At 47.0% G+C, this 5,007-nt stretch overlaps 1 protein-coding gene across 2 annotated transcripts in view; it reads right to left on the reverse strand.

Annotated features, from left to right (window-relative positions):
* Positions 1-5,007, reverse strand: part of VPS53 (VPS53 subunit of GARP complex) — a 125,738-nt gene that overhangs the window by 64,676 nt on the left and 56,055 nt on the right. The window lies entirely within an intron of this gene.

Genomic DNA, 5,007 nt, shown 5'->3' on the forward strand with positions numbered 1-5,007 from the left:
GCTGTCAGAGCCCACAGAGAATTACAAGGTTGGTTTAGATTTGAAAGAACTCAAATGACATATTCCATGAGCTCTGGGGCTGCTAAGTAAAACCAAAAATTTGCCGAGAAATGAACAACTTTCCAATTTTAAAAGGATTCATTCTTTTTGCTATGATGACAGTTGATTTCAAGTCCATACAGGAAGGAAAAATTCTTCATTCGGCAAGTTAATTCCTACTAATTAAACCACATGGGACTACCCAAACCCACCTTCAGAACCACAAGGGCCACAGGCCAGCCAAGCTGTCTAATTTACTGTTGGGAAGAGATGGTCAGGCTTTAGTCAGTAGTACATCCATATCTGGGTCTGCCTGCACACATGCCTTTCTGAGGCCTCAGCTGGACACTTCAAATTATCAAAGAAGGAATTCTGAAATTTAAGATGAATCTATTTCCTTTCTTTGGAGGAGAGAGCTTTCATTATGAGGTGAAAGTTCCACAATTTCTGCATTTCTCATTCCACAAACACTTTACTCCAGCCCAGTTCCTGATCTGTTCTTAAAGAGATGGCTTGGAGGCTTCAGTTGATAGGACGGTAAGTACAGGACTATTTGCACCTGGTTTAACATCACTGGAACCCCTCTTTTGTTCTTGGTACCACCATGTTCATATCTTATGTTGTGACAGTTATGTATAGGTTTCTTTCTCCTAAAAGAACATAAGCACCTGTCTGATTCAATTTTTCATCTTTTCCCAAGGCCCTGCACCAAGACGGAGCTTAAAAAACACTTGGGGATAAATGCCGATCACATGAGAAGCACTAAATAAAGTCCTCTTCAGACACATGGGCAACACTGTCTGTTTTTTGTAAATCAAACAAACAAAAAAACCCAGTGTGTGTGTGTGTGTGTGTGTGTGTGTGTGTGCGCGCGCGCGTGTGCATGTGTATGCTTGGAAGAGTCTCAGATTATACCCCAAGTTGTTAAACAGTGCACATCTCTGGGGAGAGGGATTTAGAGTGAGAAAGAAGAGATTGTTCTTTTAGAATTTATTTGAGCTTTAACAAGCATGTATTACTCTCCCCCAATCTCTCTTTTTGGTAAACAAATTACCTGAAACGTGAAGATGATTTATAACTAAACTCAGACAGTATTTTCTAAAACCCTTGGTATTTTAAAATTGTGATCTAATTAACATAAAATTCACCATTTTAAGGTGATTTTCACTTCAGTGCTTTCCTAGAGGCTGAATATAATGTTTAACCTTAAATCTAATCGTCGAGTCCCTAGTAATGCACGTGGGCATAGTTAAATCATACCTAGACATTTGCTTTTAATTTCAAGGCATTTTAATTTACAGACTTTTTTTTTTTTTGGCCGTGCAGCGCAGCATGTGGGATCTTAGTTCCCCAACCAGGGATCGAACCCATGCTCCCTGCACTGGAAGCGTGGAGCCCTAACCACTGGACTTCCAGGGAAGTCCCTTAATTTACAGACTATTTTAAATCCCTCCTAAAGGGTCAGGAGTTTAGGCAATTAGTTAGAAGGCTTGGCATCTCCCTTCTTCCAGTAACAGTTAAGCACAGGGTGTTATAAGCTTGTTGGGGCTGGAATAGCAAAAAAACAAAACAAGCCCTGTCCTTAAGGCTCTTTCAGTCTAGATTTCTAACAGATGTCAAATAGCATCTGTCAAAAAAAGAACAGAAGATGATGCATCACATGGATCAGTTAGGAAGGTCTTTGCAGGTGAGCCTGTCCCCTCTCAAGCTCACCCTCATTGTCTGACTGTCAATCAGTCACCAAGGGTCTTAAAAGGACCTGAGTAATAAAGTGAAGAGGGGGAAGGGTACAGGCCTGGGAGGGTCTCTGGTCAACTTGGCTCCTTGGCTGACTTCTTATCTGCTCTATAATCTTCCAAGGAATTTGCTAACTTTCTATGAAATTTGGCATATGTTAAAGGGTATTATGATATACTCTGGTTCATTTTGTAGTTCTGATACCCTGAAACAAAATGATGACCACAAAAGATTTTCCAAAACGTATATCCTGGGATCAAGGCACGACGGGGAGGAGACAAGGGGCGGCAGCCAGTCTTCAGGTGGGGTATCCAGCAGCTAGCGTGGCCATAGGGCCAGATGGCTCTCCCGGCCCAGGCCAGGCCGGCCTCTTCCCAACACTGTCTGTTGGGAGCATGGTCAGTGGTCATGACGAAATCCATCGGGGTCCCTGATGCTGAGGCTTACAGGCTACTGACGAAGGTGTGGCCCCAACTGCCCACAGCAAGGTGCTGGCAGGACCAGGGTCAGAGTGAACATCACCGACAGTGAGAAGCACGGCGTTCACATCTCCCCACAGCAGGGCCGCAGTGAACCAATTCTCCGAGACCTGGCCTGCCTTGTGGAAGAGGCCAGAGGAGCTCTGTTGCCTTTCTAGAAACTACTCTTTAGGGGAAAATCCTCACAGGCTATGGAGAAGCCATGGTCAGGACTTGGAAAATGCAGAATGATCACCGGGTCACGATAACTGTGACAAAGAACAGTCCGGGGGAAGAGCTGACTTAAAGACGTTGAGGGACCTGGAGAAGTCTGTGCAGAAGACAGCTGACCAACTGGAGGGATGAATGAAAAGCTCCTGGCTCAGCAGGATTTCCTGGCCAAGGATCTGTAACCTGAAACTCTCTGCAAACTTTATAGGAGAGGCAAGCAACAGCTGAGCAACTGGAGGATATCTCTGTAAATCGATTATGCCAGAAAACTTCAAAACCCGAAGTCCAAAAAGGAAGGCATTGGTGGGAAAGGTTCAGGGGCTCCTAGTGACCATGAGCGGCACCGCAGAGCGCAGCACCCCCAGGAGATGGAAGGCTGCAGCCCAGGAGCGTGGCCCTGGCAGCGGGTGAGAGTGGAGGGGCTGGGCTGCCCCAAAGAACAGGTGCCTCCAGTCCTCTCTTCCCTCAGACAGAAGTTGGTTAACAGCTGACCAACTGCTGCTTTGACATTCCTATATCAGTTTTCCACAGAAAAAGCGCTGTCTTTGCAAACTTACATTCAGCTCCTGCCTGCTTTCCATGGTCTCTATGTGGTTACCCTGCACAGTAGCCTCACCTGGTGTAGAGGGGGCCTTCCCAGCCCACATTACTCTAGCTCTTTTGACCTTTGGGGCATTTCCTAGCACAGGTGAGACCTGACGTGTCCCAGGACAGCCCCGAGTTTACAAGGTCTCCTGGTCATCAGGTACCACAGGGCCGGCCATGCGTTCCCCTGCAACATTAGAGCTCCCGAGACGTAAAACCAAAATCACTAGGAAGAAGGGCCCAGACAAAGGAAGGGAGGAATGGCTCAAAACAGGTGTTTAGGACTGCTGTTATTCAAGCACTCTTCATGGGACACATTTCCTGAACAGTGAGCCGGACTACTGGCTCCCGAGGCCCAACCCCGTGCAATATCCACCCTGCCCGGCGGGGAGCCGTGTGACGCAGGTGGCACACCCAGCTGGGGCCTGTGCTCAACGCTCAAACCGCCTGGTCCCCAGGCAGATCCCTGGAGGGCTGAACCAGAGCCACACGAGTCTCCGCTGGAAACCAGGCCAAAAGCACAGCTCGGGCAGGGAAGAGAGGAGCCCCAGCACGAGGATGTCGGGTGGGTGCTGAAGCCAACCCAACACTTCTCAGGAGAGACACAAGCTTCTTTCCGTAGCATCTGTGTGACCTGCTGCCTTTGGGGATTTGCATTTTCTTTAAGGGCACTTTCATTTGTCTCATGTACTATTTTTTTTTCCTTGTTAATAAGAAGAAATCCATTTTGAACATCAGTTAACAAGCAGAGGAGCATCCATATATCTGTATATATATATATAGTTTTATTTGTTAAGTATGGAAAGAGCGCTTTGTGGTTCCCCGCATTTTATTTTAATGAGGTCACGCGTGGCCCTGAGTAGACAGGGTTTTATGGTCTTGCCTTAAAACTAAGCGCTGCCATCACCACGCTTCAGCCCACTGCCCTGAGGGACCAGCTCCTTACGTGCCTACTCTGGGGCAGGTCTTGCGGGGAGGCAAAGAGGGGATTCCAGTGAGGTCCCAGGGTTTTATGACTGGCAGGGTGGGGGCCAGAGAAAGTAGAGGTGACGGGTGAGCAACAGAAAGGCACTCTAGGCCCAATATCTGCCTTGCCCCTGCTTCAACCACAATAGCTCAGAGTTTTCTATATGTGCCTATTAGCTGTGTGACCTCGAGTAAGTTTCAAATGCGTATTTCCTACAGTTGATGAAGCAAAGTGATGGATTGCAGGCAAACGCACCTGGCACAGTGTGAGATACACAGTGGAGGTTCCCAAACTGTGAGCTCTTATTCTGTGTGGATCCCACATTACAGTTTGTTAGAAGAAAGAGTTTAGACTCACAGACACTGAAAATAAACTTACGGTTACTAAAGGCAAAAGAGAGGGAGAGGGATAAATTAGGAGTTTGGGCTTAGCAGATACACACACTAGATACACACTGCTGTATATAAAATAACCAACAAGGACCTACTGCATAGCACAGAAAACTATACTCAATATCTTGTAATAAGCTATAATGGAAAAGAATCTGAAAAGGAAGACATATATGTATAAATGAATCACTTTGCTGTACACCTGAAGCTAACACAACACTGTAAATCAACCATACTTCAATTAAAAAAGGAATGAGGGCTTCCCTGGTGGCGCAGTGGTTGAGAATCTGCCTGCCAATGCAGGGGACACGGGTTCGAGCCCTGGTCTGGGAGGATCCCACATGCCACGGAGCAACTAAGTCCGTGCGCCACAACTACTGAGCCTGCGCGTCTGGAGCCCGTGCTCCGCAACAAGAGAGGCCGCGACAGTGAGAGGCCCGCGCACCGTGATGAAGAGTGGCCCCCACTCGCCGCAACTAGAGAAAGCCCTCGCACAGAAACGAAGACCCAACACAGCCATAAATAAATAAATAAATAAATAAATAAATTTATTTTTTAAAAAAAGGAATGAGTAGGAGGAGGAGGGGGAGGGAGAGGGGAG

Source organism: Lipotes vexillifer, unplaced genomic scaffold (genome assembly GCF_000442215.2).
Source record: "Lipotes vexillifer unplaced genomic scaffold, Lipotes_vexillifer_v1.1 scaffold680, whole genome shotgun sequence".
Taxonomy (NCBI): Eukaryota; Metazoa; Chordata; class Mammalia; order Artiodactyla; family Lipotidae; genus Lipotes; species Lipotes vexillifer.